This window comes from Vicia villosa, linkage group LG7 (genome assembly GCF_029867415.1).
Source record: "Vicia villosa cultivar HV-30 ecotype Madison, WI linkage group LG7, Vvil1.0, whole genome shotgun sequence".
In the NCBI taxonomy this organism is placed as follows: Eukaryota; Viridiplantae; Streptophyta; class Magnoliopsida; order Fabales; family Fabaceae; genus Vicia; species Vicia villosa.
Window position 1 is genome coordinate 83,102,328 of NC_081186.1, and position 18,633 is coordinate 83,120,960.

An 18,633-nucleotide genomic window follows, 5' to 3' on the forward strand; every position below is an offset into this window, starting at 1 on the left:
TTGACTAAAAATGCTTGTTTCTCTTTTATTATGCTATCATGATTAAAAATGAAAGAGATATATAATTAACAAAAACAAATAAAGATGAATGTAGCTTGAAAGACTAGAGTTTTGCAAGTTCAAAATTGTAATTAAGGATGGAAGAAATGGTTGTAAAAATTTGATATTGAATTTGATGTGTGTTTTTTTTTAAAAAAATTTGATGTCCTCTTGTTGATATTATTGTAATTTTATTAATTAAATATATGAGCGTGACAGTATGCGAATGCAGGGGATCACTATCCTTCAAACATTACTACATAAGGAGTGTTTAGAAAAGGACAAAACAAGAAAATCTCAAATATTAGAAAAATTAGACTACTGAACCAGTGTTTTAAAAACCGGACCGGTCATCGAACCGGTGAGGGTACTGGGTCACTGGTTTATCGGTCGAACCACTGGGTCACTGGTCGAACCGCACGACCAAACCGGATTAAACCGGATAACTCGGTTGAATAGACCTATCATTATATAGGTATAAAACCGGTCGAACCGGATGATTCAGTCTCTAAAAAAATATAACTAACTTTTAAATTTTTTAAAAATATCATGTCATAAATTCACAATTTCATAACTTAAATTCAAATTTTAAACAAAGGTATCACACATAACAAAATAGTAAAAAATTACCAAGTCTAATTGCAAGCAAAGTCTAATTACAACATAATCTAATTGAATAGTTTATAACAAAATAACTCCGATGTGTACCAAATTTAATTCAAAATAGGATCCTCCTAAAAAGAAAATTAAATTAAAATTTAATATGTTTATGCTATTTAACAAAATTTATTAGCAAAGATAACAAATAGACAATAAAGTTTTTGATTTGTCACTAACGAAAAAAACTATGTGAGAATGCTATTTAAGTAATACACTACTAAATATATTAAAAAAAAAATTAAAAAAAAGTTTAAAAGAAATGTTAAAAAAAAAGTTTAAAAAAAAAAGTTTAAAAAAAAAACAAAAAAAAGCAATTAAACCGCCGGTTTTCCCGATTTTTCCGGTTTTTACCGGTTCCCACCGGTTTGATGGCATACCCGATCTGACTATTGAACCAGACCGATTACCAGACCGGTTCCCGGTTCGACCGGTCCGACCGGCCGGTCCGGTCCGGTTTTTAAAACACTGTACTGATCCAAACATACAGTGAAATTACAAGGCAAAATAATAAATATAAATTATTTAGTATTTATGAGTTTTGATTGAGTATCCGTATTTTTACTGAAAACTAATTTTAATTTTTTATTTATTATCCAACTAAACTAGTAACAAATCCGCGCATACGCACGGATTCTGGTAGGGGACACGCATTTTCTTAATAAAACAAATGAAATGAAGAATAAAAAATAAGAACCATATATTTACTAAAATATTATTAAGCATAAAATAAAATATGTTTAATAATATTTGAGTATCATATTTAGTTATATATTTGACAAATAAAAAATTTTAAAAGTTGTAATTATATTAATCTTATATTACTTAGTAAACAAACAACACTGAAAAATGAAAAGAAGTAACGAGGACAAGTGATATTAAAATGAGAATTTCTTCACCCACCTCTTAACCTTCTTGCTCACCCCTGGTGAATTTACAACACTACCCCTTGTTTCGGAAGTTCATTTCCGAAAAGGTACTTTTTTTTGAAAAAAAGGTGTTTTCGGAAATGAACTTCCGAAAACGTGTTTTTTTTAATATAAAATATTGATTTCGGAGATGCATCTCCGAAATAAAGTTACATTTTCAGAAAATGTGGTGTTTCGGAAGTTCATCTCCGAACTCACCCCCCTTGGAGGAATTCGGAAATTCACTTCCGAAAAAAGGTCTGGACAGAAGAAAAATAACAAACAAGAACGATTCGCTTTATTTAATCGGATGAAGACGATGGAGGAGACGCTGCAACAGGTTAGAAAGTCCTGATCCTCTAGAAATCCATACCACATTGTAACTTACCAACATAATAAACAACAACAAAAAACTTATGAGCAAACTATACTTACATCATAGTGGTGTAGATCCTTATCAGCCACTCGCAACTGAAAATGATTAGCACGAACTTGAATTTTCCTTCCCAATTTTCCTTCTGAGACGACGGAGCCGACTCTAGAGTAGCCTTCTGTTTAACTTCAGCAGTCAGGCTCTCGATGGAGATCAGAGCCGAACTCAAGGAAGCAACCGGCGCTGCGACAGATGTAACAAACGGCGCTGAAACAGATGGACGAACAACCGGAGCTGCAACAACAGACGGAGGACAGGTAACCGGGGCCGGAGCATATGACGGAGGAGGTGGATGTCCGGAGGAAGAAGGATTGGAGGTACGTCCACCGCGAGAGCCACGGCCACCACCACCACGGCCTGATCCTGCAGCATTGATGGATGATTGTTGAGAATGTGCAGGAGATGGTTGACTCCGGCGATTTTCGGGATGATTTCCTCCACCGCGGCGAGACATTGTGATGAAAGCAGTAACAAGAGATAGAAAACGTTAAAGCAAAGAAGAAGACTTAGGATCGAAAATGATTTGGGATATTTTGAAAGAAAAATGGGTGAGAAGCTTTTAAATAGGAAAGTGTTTTAGAAGTTAACCGTCTGAGAGTGGTGGGGAGAAGGAAAAGGGAACTTCGAAATTTCAAAAGGTTTTTTATTCTTTTAAATAGGGCTTGCATGTGGAGCTTCCCAATTTTTGTTACGTAGGCTTTTAAGTAGGAAAGTGTTACCACATTTCTTAGAAGGTAACCGTCTTAGAAGGCTTACGTAGGCACATGTGTCCACATTTCTTACCTGATCAGGGGACGTCATTACAAAAAAATCAAACAAAGGGGTGCGCTGGGAAAGTCAAAGTTCTATGTTTATAATCCAGAAGATGGATAGTGTTCGCGGCGATGAAATCCAAGAATCTACATATTGAAATCAGAACAATCCAAAAACTAAGATGATAAATCCAATACAAAAACACTGTGCGATACAATCCGAAATCAGAACAAAACAAAAAAAAACACGTCAAACAAAACAAAAACACGTTATTCTGCCCGACGAGCGTTACAAAATACACATCAAACAAAATAAAAACACGTTATTCTTCCCGAAGAGCGAACTCCTCCGAATGAAGATAATTATACCAATCCTCATCCCACTCAGTATCAGAACCATCAGCGTTGATCACGCCTGAAGACTGAGTTTGCACGTCCGAGCCATGGACCCCCAGGGGACGAGAAGCAGAACCAGTCAAAACCTTCTTCTTCTCCTTCACCTCCTTCACCTCCTTCACCTCCTTCTTTGAAGAACCCTTTCTTCCCTTAGCGCCACCCATTCCTGCGTAAAAATGAAGAAAGAAAGGTCCATGAGACCTTTTATAAAAGAAGAAAGGGACACAAACTTCAAAGAAACAGGCACAATAAACAAAGGCGTTAAAAATAAAGTACTTGCAAATTAAAACGGACACTCCCTACCCTCTCTAGAAGACGCAGTCCTGCGTGCTGGTTGATTGTCTGACATGTTCCTGTAAACAATTGAAATCGATTAATATGCGAGACAAAATAAAAAACAAAAAAATTTGAACTTCTGATACATTTCGGAAGTTCATTTCCGAAAACTGGGATGGAGGTGTTTTCGGAAATGAACTTCCGAAACACCCCTGCGATGGAGTTTTCTGCAACTTCCATGGCAGACCCCTAAACCAAACTTCAAACCAAATCAAAATGCTTCTAAACAACCTAAATACTACTAACAACCTAACCATATATCATTTATGCAATTAAAACCCTAAATAACATGCATTTGAATAATAGATCTAAAAATTTCAAAACTTACAAAGTGTTAGGATTGAGGGCTTTTGAATGTTGTTTAGCAGTGTGATTGGAGCCTTGATGCAGCTTTGGAATTCTGTTTGCACAAATTTTCGCCTTTGCCACTTTTTGTTTTGATTTAGGGTAAATGATTGGGGGAGGGGGAGTGTTTTGATAAATCTGCAGAAATCGCAGTATTTCGGAAGTGAACTTCTGAAATGTTGTTTTCGGAAATGAACTTCCGAAATAAGTCAATTTTTTCAAAAAAAGACGCTTTCGGAAATGAACTTCCGAAGCAGGGGTATTTTGGAATTTTCGCTGGGGGTGACCCCATAGGGAGGTGGCTAAAGAAATTTTCATTAAAATACATGTGGTGTATTAGTTTCTTTGCAAAGTTTATTTGTATTTTATAGTTAATTAACTTTGTCTAATGGTAAAATTGTCGTGGTTTTTGATGTTTGGTTCATACGATTGAGAGTTTGGAATCTTAGGTGTTAAAAATTATGTGAATGATGTTCATCAAAAATTTAGAATGATTCGAACATGCTGGTAGTTACATAATATTTCTGGAACTTACCATGAAATTTAATCAAATGTAAAATGCTTTCAAACAAAGGATCATTAGTAGGCTTAATTGATTATTTTCAAAGCTTTTTGTTGAACTCTTTTTTAACAATTTGACCACTGTGACATAGCAGCATAATTCCGGTGTTTTTCAAACACAACACCTAGACTATTTATCACAGCATAATACTTCCTAAAGCAAACCAATGGCACAAATCTCTTATCTTTTAAGTATTTCTGTTTATTATCCTATTGACATGGACTATTTATCACAGCACAACAAAAATGTAGTTACAAAGATTTTCAACTGTCAAAAGGTATAGGCAGCGATAACCCAACCAACAATATAATACATGCATCGCAGAACTACAATAAATACCAAATCCTCATTGTCTATACACTCAAGAATTAAAATAAAATAAAACAATAAAATTCACCTCTTTTCAATAGAATTGCAGTCACGTTGATATTCCGATATGTACTTCATGATGCAATACAACATTTAACCAAAGCCAAGGTCCCGGTGAAGCTAAGGAATTGAAGGTGCAAGAAGACTTGTGAAAATCTTGCATCCGAAACACGTCCGCCTTAATATTGTTGTGTATTTACACAAAGAAGTATCATTGTTGAGAAAAGTTGTGCATATTATCCAACCACATTTACTCTGTCAATCACATCCAATCCTATCTTTTTGTCAATCTAAAAATCAATCACAGGAACCTTAGAGCAAATTATGTTATAAGACAATTCCTTGCTTCTACTTGTCGTTGTGTAACTGCTACTTTTGATCAATCTGTTACTATCTGTCAATACCGTATTCAAACTGTCAAAGTCCATGCTTTAACTTTTACTGATCCCTCTAACACGCATTTTGTTACTTATATTATTCAGCATGATCTGCTCATAAGTTGTGATACTGCATTTCTCACTACTGCATCTTAGCTTGTTTCTTAAATTTTATGAGGTTACAGGGACTGCTAGTATAAACATAAAATATTATGGGAAAAACTGAAACCGAACATCAAAGATATATAGCTGAGCATACTTTGCCGTTTGTCCTTCTTCCGGTAACAAACTACCGATTGGGTGGCATGTCTGACCATGTAATCGTAACGTAGGAGGACCTTCCCCCTTGGAAGGTGTAGTGTCCAACTTCATACCAGGTGATGTAAATGAAAACATGGCGTTGTATGTTCGAATGCTTTGTTGAAAGTTATCGGCGTCGGGATGATTGTGATGAAACAAAAGCCTATTTAATACAGGTGGCAGTGTTTGTAGCAAATCAAGGACAATTTTCCCTCCCCTGCAACATAGTGGAAACTTTGGGACAGTTGTATGTCTCGACTTATCTTTATGTTCTTGATACCACATCTGCATGTAACATTAAAACTTAAATTAAGTAAAACATATGACTTAGGAGCTATTTAGTTATGCAACATATATTGTTAATAAATATAGTGGTGGTATTGAAAAGACTTATACGCTGGTCATTTGGATTTCCTAAAGCAACTGGTATTTCACAATCATCCAAGTCGGAGTCGTTTTCATCAGAGTTGTCAGAGTCTGAATGGCTGGAATTGTCATCGGCTGAATCTACGGGCTGGAGTGAGTTGGGAGGGAATGTTGTAGGCATGTTTACAATTAACGAATGTGGTGAATAATGGCTCTGTAACAACGGTATATTTGGACTTTCCTTTAGAGAAGGTTGTGCAGAGTCGATCATGCTGATAAGGTTGACTCCACGTTGAGTAGTACCTCGTGCTCTTTTTAAAGTCTTTCTTAGGTTGTGATGACGTTCAGAGGAGCGAGTATGAACCGGTAAAGTTGATGAACTTCCTAGAGGACATGGAAGGGGTGGAATATTGTCTGAAACAGGAGTATTTGGATGAGCCATTGTGTGTGATAGCGCTTCATTTTCTTTGTCAACGACATTAGGACATTCATTTGAAGAAGCTTGCGCGGGAAGGAACATGTCGATAAGACTGACTCCATGCTGATTATTAGTTCTTGCTCTCTTCAAAGTTCTTTTTAGGTTGTCATGTCGTTCAGACGACCTACTATGGAGTGGATTTGTTGAAGTCGTTGCCGGAGGACATTGAAGGGGTGCAATGTTGAATGAAACAGGCGTTATTGATTGAGGATTTGTGTGTGATGGGTTGACATTTTCTGTCTTCATCATCTGTGGGTAAATTTCTGTTACCTATAGTTAGTCTCCTTCGCTTTCTCGCCCTGGATGTCGGTGTTTCGTTGCACATCTCATTTGAAGGATGCATATCTAAATAGCTTGCAAGAGGAGGATGGCTATAGATGAACCGCTGACCTGATGTTTAGATGGCGTATTAATCTTGATATCAGTAACTGTGTGGTATGAATAATGGAACCATTGAAGAAGGTGGATATGTATTGTTAGATGTTCATGTTGGATGTTGTAATAATAATTGTTATAAGCATATGGTGCTACTGATGTTGAGTTCGTAAAAAAAATGTAACTTGAGTAGTTTGTAAAAATGTAATTCACTGACTATTTTCAATCCTATATTTACATGTGTGTGTTATATTAAAAATTCACTACATTCAAATAATAGTATGGATTAAAAAGATATTGTAATAATAGCAACCTTACATAAAATTATTTTAGACTTTTAATCTTAAGAATTAAGAAAAGTTTTGACAACTTTAAGTAAGTTTAAAGTTCTACACTGTCTTGACAAAACTTGCAGAAAGTAAAATATTGAAATTATCAAGATTAATTTGTCTAACACAATGGTAGGGCATTAACTTTCATTAGGTTCAGTACATTTTTATTCATTACGTTGTGCTGAACAGCAACAACAGCATCACATTGTTCTTACAGATAAAAGAGGCAAAAAGTTGTATAAAGTTAAATATTGAAATAACCATTTATTTTGTATAACACAATGGTATGCCATTAACTTTCAGTAGGTTTAACGGAAATTACACAAAAAAAGTAGTCTAAGCCAACTGTTGAATAGATTGGAATATAAGGGCTTAATGTTAAATTAACAAAACCAGGCCAGTACTCAAAAGATAAATAAACCAGGCACGTAGGCCAATAATTTCAAAAGCAATATATTTATAGATAGAATCAATCTTCTAAGCTTGTAACTTGTCTTGAGGACTTTTTTCCAACTTGATTATCTTCTTCAATTGTAGAAGAACCTTGTTCTTCACAGAAAACAGTAGACAGTGTGTCATCAGATGATACTTGAGGTGCAATTCTTTTCGATGTTGCGGTTGGTGTAGCTGGCAGAGGGCTGTGGTCGGTAGATAGATGGGGGGCATCATTTTTTGAAGTTGAACTTAGGGTAGGCGTCAGCATGATCTGGTTGGAGGTTACATAATGTCCTGCGATTTACAACATTACGAAGAAACGATGATATCGGAGTTTATGACAGCGTATATACGTTAATAATTTAAAGAAAGATAACAAGGAAAAATAGTTACATCAACCATATTCCAATCGTCAATTGGCAAAGATTCAGTCACACTTTCAATAATCTACGACATACAAAATAAAAGAGTGGCGTAAATAGTTTGGCTGCTATGAATAAATAAGTTGGAGAAAAAACCGGCAATGTTTGATACCTGCATTTTGTTTGGTGTTGGAGATGATAGAGATGGTTCCTTGTAGCAAAGAAGAAACAGTAAGAAGTTTAGTAGTTAGTATTTGAAATAGCCTTGGAAGGAATGAACTAGTAATATAAAATAGATTACCAAAGCTTGGGCCATTGAATCCTCTAGCTGCTTGATGACAGCTTTGTCTTCGTAGATGGATACAACAGTAACATTGTTCTATGAAGGCTGCCACTTGACTTTAAATGCCAAATTGAGGCCGACCAAACCGTCAAGTGCTAAAGGGAATTCAAGGGGATCAGTGATGCCAGCCTACTCATTTGAAGGGGAGCAGCAAAATTAGTACTTTGAAGAAACAAATAATAATATTAATTTGCATATGCGCAAAAAAAAATAAAAATTCAACCTCAAACATGGTTGTGTGCATCTGTGCCAAAAAAATAAACAATTCAGCCTATTTATTTTTTATTTATTTTAAAATAAAATAATATTAAAAAATAATATAAAAAAACTTATTTAATTGAATGAAGATATTATTATCCAACTAAATTTCGAGTGTTCATGGATAATCAATACTAGTAGCATAATTAATCCACCAAAAGCTATGAACATGAAAGAATCTTAACATTGTCCAACATTTGAACGAGAGATGATTGTTTATTCATAAAAATTATCAAATTTCTCTATTTCAAGATAATTCAAGTACAAGTCATCAAAAATAATTAGAAACAAATGTGACCATCTTTCGAAACAAAAAAAAAACTACAAAATTGTTAAGGAGGCAAACCAACATTGTTAGGTAGCCCACACGAAATTCCCACACAATTGATGATACAATTCTACAAAAACCTAAAAAGTCATAGGAAAAAATAGGCGAAGTATAGTTTCCTTTTTGCCACAACCATTTGAACAAATCATAGAAATTAAATTTAGGATTCTTTTGGCAAAGAGATGACATACATAAAGTGAAAAATTTAAAATCACCAACTTGTTTCACATAGGGGTGTTCAAAACCAAACCGGTCCAATAAAAAACTATAAAATTAAACTAAATCAAATCGAAATCGCAAAAAATCCCTTTTGATTCGGATGTGTTTAAGTCAATTTATAACGAAACCGCATTGTTCGGTTCGGTTTGTGGTTATTAATTTACAAACCGAACCAAACCGCATTACGTTACAACCAACATTCATTTAACCCACGTCCAACCCAAACTCAAACCTATTATACCTTAGCTTTAGGTTACGAATGATTTTCTCTTCCACACACTTTATGTTTCAGTTTAAGTCTTCTCAAATCTCGCCTAGCAGTATCACGCTATCTTCCCATCTTCTTTTCCAAGTACATATCGTCTCTTCGTATCTAGTCTCTCGTCTCTTAAGTTCTTTCTTTTTCATCTTATTATTTTTATTCTAATGTTCTCTCTTCCAATTACGTTTTTAATGCTCTTTTTATTCCCTAATCTCTCCTCTCTTTTACTCTTTCTTTTCCATCTTCTCTAATCTTTCACTCCTCTTTTTTTCTATTTCATTATAGTGTTTTTTATCTTGTTTTTTGCTACTATTTTATGTATTCCATTTTTATATAATTTTATTTTTGTATATTAAATGAAAAGTTGTTGTCCAAATATGACGAGTTTTGTTGTTATTTGATAACACATAAACGACTAAGTAAAAAGTTATGTCGTCATCTATATGTGTATGTATGGCTCAATGATTTTTTAAAAACCGAACTAACCTAAACCGCATTGGTATGATTTGTTTTGGTTTTATTTCTAAAAGCCAACCGAACCAAACCGAACCAAACTGAACCAACTCAAACTGATTTTTACATGGACAAACTGTTGTTGGAGCTCGAGAGCAGAAACATAGACGCACTTTATAGAAGGGCTCAAACATATATTCAGTTGGCTAACTTGGATTTGGATGAAATTGAAATCAGGAAAGATCTCGAGATTGAACCTAACAACAGGTAAATACTCTGAACAAAATGCTTAGTAAAAGGGTAATTATTGAGTGTAGATCAAAAATCAGTTACTTGTAACTTTAGGTTTCCTTGAGTTTTTCTTGTTAAATAAAATTGCTTTTGATTTATTAGCCAGTAATGTGAAGATACATTACAAGACTTTGAAGAAAAAGATGAAGGATATCAACATTATGTTCAGCAAAATGAAAAAGTTGGATTCTCTAGATAGTAATATAAGTATTTTTCATTTCTATTGATTCTCTAGTACATTTTCACTTATGGACTATACATTTTCATTTCATTAATATTTTGTAGGGTTTTTAACAACTTGTAATATGTACTGTTTGCCCAGATCCGCAGTTTACGCCCATGATCAAGATTGCAACTAAGAGGTCTATGCATGTGTCGATTACAATTGTCGTTGTGACGGTTACTCCCTCCCCTTTATCCAAACTAGAAATTTCTATACCATCTCAAATACTCCCTAGGATTGTTTTTTTGAAAACTCGATTTAAAGTATTTCAGAAAAAAAACAATTTTTTGTGTTTCCTAAAACTATATTTATTCGTTCTTTTGAGAAAAAAACTAGATTTTTCATATTTTCGAAAAGCTCGATTTTTTTGTTATTTTTTCGAAAATTTTATTTTTTTGTTTTTCCAAAATACCAGTTATTTTGTATTTTTGAAAAACTCAATTTTTTGTATTTTAGAAAAAACTCGATTTTTTTTTGTATTTTTGAAAAACTATTTTTTTTAATAATAATTGAATAGATTTAAAATATAAATTAAGAATAATCTATTAGATCATCAAAATTGTTGGATGGATTAGATCCATCCATGTATATAAGTGGATGGATTTAATCCAATCCATTAATTTTTTATGTGGTAGACGGATACTTTGGATTTTTTTGTGGATGAATTTGGATAGATTTTGTCTTAATGGATTCAATTGTCACCCCTAGTAAATATGCTAGAGCTTCTAAGAGATATGAGAAGGTAACTAAAGATACATTCATATACTTCACCCTAGCATATCTTGAGACATTGTTTCATACTGAAACCATAAAGCAGACTGTAAAGTAAATAGAGTATGATACTGCCTTTGGAGAAGAAGAGAAGAAAAGTGCCTAGGTCTTGAAGGTTGCTTGTAGTTTGAGAGATGAAGCATGCAAATTGAAGTTGAAAGAATATAATCAGGCGGAGAAATAATGTACAAAGGTATGGTTGTTGTCTCCCACCTTAAAGAAAACCACTGCTATTATTTACCAAAAATCAAAAACCAATTTTTACAAGGACAAATAGGTGTTGGAGCTCGAGAGCAGAAACATCGACGCACTTTATAGAAGGGCACAAACATATATTCAATTGGCTAACTTGGATTTGGCTGAAGTTCATATCAAGAAAGATCTCGAGATTGAACCTAACAAAAGTTAAATACTTTGAATAAAATGCTTAGTACAAGCGTAATTATTGAGTGTAGATTAAAAATCAGTTACTTGTAACTTTAAGTTTCCTTGAGTTTTTCTTGTTATATAAAATTTCTTTTGATTTATTAACCAATATTGTGAAGATGCAGTACAAGACTTTGAAGAAAAAGGTGGAGGATATTAACATTAAGTTCAACAATATGAAAAAGTTGGATTCTCTAGATAGTAATGTAAGTATTTTTCATTTATATTGATTCTATAGTACATTTTCATTTATGGAGTGTACATTTTCAATTCTTTAATATTTTGTAGGGTTTTTTTAACAACTTGTAGTATGTCATGTTTGCCCAAATACGCATTGTACGCCCAAGATCAAGATTGCAACTAAGAGGTCTATGCCTGTGTCGATTACGATTGTCGTTGTGACAATTACTCCCTCCCCTTGTATCCCAATAGAAATTTCTATACCATCTCAAATACTCCTTAGGCTTGTTTTTTCGAAAACCCGACTTACGTATTTATGAAAAAGTCAATTTTTTCGTGTTTTTGAAAACTCGATTTATTCGTTTTTTCGAAAAAAAAAAACTCGATATTTTGTGTTTCCAAAAAACTCAGTTTTTTATTTCAAAAATTCTATTTTTTTTCCAAAACACCTGTTATTTTGTATTTTTGAAAAACTCGATTTTTTGGTATTTTTCAAAAAATATTTTTATTTTTTTTAATAATAATTGAATATATTTAAAGTATAAATTAAAAATAATCTATTGGATCATCAAAATGTGTTGGATGGATTGGATCCATCCATGTATATAAATGGATGGATTTAATCCAATCCATTATTTTATTTTTTTATGTGGTGGATGGATTTTTTGTGGATGGATTGAATGGATTTTGTCTTAATGATTCGATTGTCATCCCTAGTAAATATGCAAGAGCTTCTAAGAGATACGAGAACGTAACTAAAGATACATTGATATATTTCACCCTAGCATATCTTGAGACATTGTTTCATACTAAAACCATATGCAGACTATAAGGTACATAAAGTATGATACTGCCTTTGGCGAAGAAGAGAAGAAAAGTGCCAAGGCCTTGAAGGTTGCTTGTAATTTGAGAGATGAACCATGCAAGATGAAGTCGAAAGAATATAATCTGGCCGAGAAATTGTGTACAAAGGAACGGTTGTTGTCTCCAACCTTAAAGAAAACAACTGTTATTATTTACTAAAAATCAAAAATAAATTTTTACATGGACAAACAGGTGTTGGAGCTCGAGAGCAGAAACATTGTCGCACTTTATAGAAGGATCTCGAGATTGAACCTAACAACTGGTAAATCTCTTAATAAAAGGCTTAGTAAAAGGGTAATTATTTAGTGTAGATCAAAAATCAGTAACTTGTAACTTTTGGTTTCCTTGAGTTTTTCTTGTTAAATAAAATTGCTTTTGATTTATTAGCCAGTAATGTGAAGATACATTATAAGACTTTGAAGAAAAAGATGAAGGATATCAACATTATGTTCAGCAAAATGAAAAAGTTGGATTCTCTAGATAGATATGTAAGTATTTTTTATTTCTATTGATTCTCTAGTACATTTTCACTTATGGACTATACATTTTCATTTCATTAATATTTTGTAGGGTTTTTAACAACTTGTAATATGTACTGTTTGCCCAGATCTGCACTTTAGGCCCATGATCAAGATTGCAACTAAGAGGTCTATGCCTGTGTCGATTACAATTGTCACTGTGACGGTTACTCCCTCCCCTTGTATCCAAACTAGAAATTTCTATACCATCTCAAATACTCCCTAGGCTTGTTTTTTTGAAAACTCGATTTAACGTATTTCAGAAAAAATCAATTTTTTGTGTTTCCTAAAACTATATTTATTCGTTTTTTTGAGAAAAAAAAACTAGATTTTTCATATTTTTGAAAAGCTCGATTGTTTTGTTATTTTTTCGAAAATTTTATTTTTTTTGTTTTTCCAAAATACCAGTTATTTTGTATTTTTGACAAACTCAATTTTTTGTATTTTAGAAAAACTCGGTTATTTTTGTATTTTTGAAAAACTATTTTTTTTAATAATAATTGAATAGATTTAAAATATAAATTAAAAATAATCTATTAGATCATCAAAATGTGTTGGATGGATTAGATCCATCCATGTATATAAGTGGATGGATTTAATCCTATCTATTAATTTTTTATGTGGTAGATGGATACGTTGGATTTTTTTGTGGATGAATTTGGATGGATTTTGTCTTAATGGATTCAATTGTCACCCCTAGGAAATATGCTTGAGCTTCTAAGAGATATGAGAAGGTAACTAAAGATACATTCATATACTTCACCCTAACATATCTTGAGACATTCATACTGAAACCATAAAGCAGACTGTAAAGTAAATAGAATATGATACTGTCTTTGGAGAAGAAGAGAAGAAAAGTGCCTAGGTCTTGAAGGTTGCTTGTAGTTTGAGAGATGAAGCATGCAAATTGAAGTTGAAAGAATATAATCAGGCCGAGAAATAATGTACAAAGGTATGGTTGTTGTCTCTCACCTTAAAGAAAACCACTGCTATTATTTACCAAAAATCAAAAACCAATTTTTACAAGGACAAACAGGTGTTGGAGCTCGAGAGCAGAAACATCGACGCACTTTATAGAAGGGCACAAACATATATTCAATTGGCTAACTTGGATTTGGCTGAAGTTCATATCAAGAAAGATCTCGAGATTGAACCTAACAAAAGGTAAATACTTTGAATAAAATGCTTAGTACAAGCGTAATTATTGAGTGTAGATTAAAAATCAGTTACTTGTAACTTTAAGTTTCCTTGAGTTTTTCTTGTTATATAAAATTTCTTTTGATTTATTAACCAATATTGTGAAGATGCAGTACAAGACTTTGAAGAAAAAGGTGAAGGATATTAACATTAAGTTCAACAATATGAAAAAGTTGGATTCTCTAGATAGTAATGTAAGTATTTTTCATTTATATTGATTCTATAGTACATTTTCATTTATGGAGTGTACATTTTCAATTCTTTAATATTTTGTAGGGTTTTTTTAACAACTTGTAGTATGTACTGTTTGCCCAAATACGCATTGTACGCCCAAGATCAAGATTGCAACTAAGAGGTCTATGCCTGTGTCGATTACGATTGTCGTTGTGACAATTACTCCCTCCCCTTGTATCCCAATAGAAATTTCTATACCATCTCAAATACTCCTTAGGCTTGTTTTTTCGAAAACCCGACTTACGTATTTCCGAAAAAGTCAATTTTTTCGTGTTTTTGAAAACTCGATTTATTCGTTTTTTCGAAAAAAAAAACTCGATATTTCATATTTCCAAAAAACTCAATTTTTTTTCAAAAATTCTATTTTTTTGTTTTTCCAAAACACCCGTTATTTTGTATTTTTGAAAAACTCGATTTTTTGGTATTTTTCGAAAAATATTTTTATTTTTTAATAATAATTGAATATATTTAAAGTATAAATTAAAAATAATCTGTTGGATCATCAAAACGTGTTGGATAGATTGGATTCATCCATGTATATAAATGGATGGATTTAATCCAATCCATTATTTTATTTTTATATGTGGTGGATGGGTTTTTTGTGGATGGATTGAATGAATTTTGTCTTAATGATTCGATTGTCATCCCTAGTAAATATGCAAGAGCTTCTAAGAGATACGAGAAGGTAACTAAAGATACATTGATATATTTCACCCTAGCATATCTTGAGACATTGTTTCATACTAAATCCATATGCAGACTATAAGGTACATAGAGTATGATACTGCCTTTGGCGAAGAAGAGAAGAAAAGTGCCAAGGCCTTGAAAGTTGCTTGTAATTTGAGAGATGAAGAATGTAAGATGAAGTCGAAAGAATATAATCTGGCAGAGAATTAGTGTACAAAGGAACAGTTGTTGTCTCCAACCTTAAAGAAAACAACTGTTATTGTTTACGAAAAATCAAAAACTAATTTTTACATGGACAAACAGGTGTTGGAGCTCGAGAGCAGAAACATTGTCGCACTTTATAGAAGGATCTCGAGATTGAACCTAACAACTGGTAAATCTCTTAATAAAAGGCTTAGTAAAAGGGTAATTATTTAGTGTAGATCAAAAATCAGTAACTTGTAACTTTTGGTTTCCTTGAGTTTTTCTTGTTAAATAAAATTGCTTTTGATTTATTAGCCAATAATGTGAAGATACATTATAAGACTTTGAAGAAAAAGATGAAGGATATCAACATTATGTTCAGCAAAATGAAAAAGTTGGATTCTCTAGATAGATATGTAAGTATTTTTCATTTCTATTGATTCTCTAGTACATTTTCACTTATGGACTATACATTTTCATTTCATTAATATTTTGTAGGGTTTTTAACAACTTGTAATATGTACTGTTTGCCCAGATCTGCATTTAGGCCCATGATCAAGATTGCAACTAAGAGGTCTATGCCTGTGTCGATTACAATTGTCACTGTGACGGTTACTCCCTCCCCTTGTATCCAAACTAGAAATTTCTATACCATCTCAAATATTCCCTAGGCTTGTTTTTTTGAAAACTCGATTTAACGTATTTCAGAAAAAATCAATTTTTTGTGTTTCCTAAAACTATATTTATTTGTTTTTTTGAGAAAAAAAACTAGATTTTTCATATTTTCGAAAAGCTTGATTTTTTTGTTATTTTTTCGAAAATTTTATTTTTTTTTGTTTTTCCAAAATACCAGTTATTTTGTATTTTTGAAAAACTCAATTTTTTCTATTTTAGAAAAACTCGATTTTTTTTTTGTATTTTTGAAAAACTATTTTTTTTAATAATAATTGAATAGATTTAAAATATAAATTAAAAATAATCTATTAGATCATCAAAATGTGTTGGATGGATTAGATCCATCCATGTATATAAGTGGATGGATTTAATCCTATCCATTAATTTTTTATGTGGTAGATGGATACGTTGGATTTTTTTGTGGATGAATTTGGATGGATTTTGTCTTAATGGATTCAATTGTCACCCCTAGGAAATATGCTAGAGCTTCTAAGAGATATGAGAAGGTAACTAAAGATACATTCATATACTTCACCCTAACATATCTTGAGACATTCATACTGAAACCATAAAGCAGACTGTAAAGTAAATAGAGTATGATACTGTCTTTGGAGAAGAAGAGAAGAAAAGTGCCTAGGTCTTGAAGGTTGCTTGTAATTTGAGAGATGAAGCATGCAAATTGAAGTTGAAAGAATATAATCAGGCGGAGAAATTATGTACAAAGGTATGGTTGTTGTCTCCCACCTTAAAGAAAACCACTGCTATTATTTACCAAAAATCAAAAACCAATTTTTACAAGGACAAACAGGTGTTGGAGCTCGAGAGCAGAAACATCGACGCACTTTATAGAAGGGCACAAACATATATTCAATTGGCTAACTTGGATTTGGCTGAAGTTCATATCAAGAAAGATCTCGAGATTGAACCTAACAAAAGGTAAATACTTTGAATAAAATGCTTAGTACAAGCGTAATTATTGAGTGTAGATTAAAAATTAGTTACTTGTAACTTTAAGTTTCCTTGAGTTTTTCTTGTTATATAAAATTTCTTTTGATTTATTAACCAATATTGTGAAGATGCAGTACAAGACTTTGAAGAAAAAGGTGAAGGATATTAACATTAAGTTCAACAATATGAAAAAGTTGGATTCTCTAGATAGTAATGTAAGTATTTTTCATTTATATTGATTCTATAGTACATTTTCATTTATGGAGTGTACATTTTCAATTCTTTAATATTTTGTAGGGTTTTTTTAACAACTTGTAGTATGTACTGTTTGCCCAAATACGCATTGTACGCCCAAGATCAAGATTGCAACTAAGAGGTCTATGCCTGTGTCGATTACGATTGTCGTTGTGACAATTACTCCCTCCCCTTGTATCCCAATAGAAATTTCTATACCATCTCAAATACTCCTTAGGCTTGTTTTTTCGAAAACCCGACTTACGTATTTCCGAAAAAGTCAATTTTTTCGTGTTTTTGAAAACTCGATTTATTCGTTTTTTCGAAGAAAAAAAAACTCGATATTTCATATTTCCAAAAAACTCGATTTTTTTTCAAAAATTCTATTTTTTTGTTTTTCCAAAACACCCGTTATTTTGTATTTTTGAAAAACTCGATTTTTTGGTATTTTTCGAAAAATATTTTTATTTTTTAATAATAATTGAATATATTTAAAGTATAAATTAAAAATAATCTGTTGGATCATCAAAATGTGTTGGATAGATTGGATCCATCCATGTATATAAATGGATGGATTTAATCCAATCCACTATTTTATTTTTATATGTGGTGGATGGGTTTTTTGTGGATGGATTGAATGGATTTTGTCTTAATGATTCGATTGTCATCCCTAGTAAATATGCAAGAGCTTCTAAGAGATATGAGAAGGTAACTAAAGATACATTGATATATTTCACCCTAGCATATCTTGAGACATTGTTTCATACTAAATCCATATGCAGACTATAAGGTACATAGAGTATGATACTGCCTTTGGCGAAGAAGAGAAGAAAAGTGCCAAGGCCTTGAAAGTTGCTTGTAATTTGAGAGATGAAGAATGTAAGATGAAGTCGAAAGAATATAATCTGGCAGAGAATTAGTGTACAAAGGAACAGTTGTTGTCTCCAACCTTAAAGAAAACAACTGATATTGTTTACTAAAAATCAAAAACTAATTTTTACATGGACAAACAGGTGTTGGAGCTCGAGAGCAGAAACATTGTCGCACTTTATAGAAGGATCTCGAGATTGAACCTAACAACTGGTAAATCTCTTAATAAAAGGCTTAGTAAAAGGGTAATTATTTAGTGTAGATCAAAAATCAGTAACTTGTAACTTTTGGTTTCCTTGAGTTTTTCTTGTTAAATAAAATTGCTTTTGATTTATTATACATTATAAGACTTTGAAGAAAAAGATGAAGCATATCAACATTATGTTCAGAAAAATGAAAAAGTTGGATTCTCTAGATAGATATGTCAGTATTTTTCATTTCTATTGATTCTCTAGTACATTTTCACTTATGGACTATACATTTTCATTTCATTAATATTTTGTAGGGTTTTTAACAACTTGTAATATGTACTGTTTGCCCAGATCCGCAGTTTACGCCCATGATCAAGATTGCAACTAAGAGGTCTATGCCTGGGTCGATTACAATTGTCACTGTGACGGTTACTCCCTCACCTTGTATCAAAGCTA

The 18,633-nt window shown here is 32.5% G+C and overlaps 1 long non-coding RNA gene across 1 annotated transcript; it reads right to left on the reverse strand.

The window, feature by feature from the left end:
* Window positions 1-3,219: 3,219 nt before the first annotated feature.
* Window positions 3,220-4,001, reverse strand: LOC131617624 (uncharacterized). Its single transcript, XR_009288636.1, has 3 exons — window positions 3,850-4,001; window positions 3,489-3,538; window positions 3,220-3,351 (listed from the first exon to the last, which is right to left on the reverse strand). It is a non-coding gene; the product is annotated as an uncharacterized LOC131617624 (long non-coding RNA).
* Window positions 4,002-18,633: the final 14,632 nt, after the last annotated feature.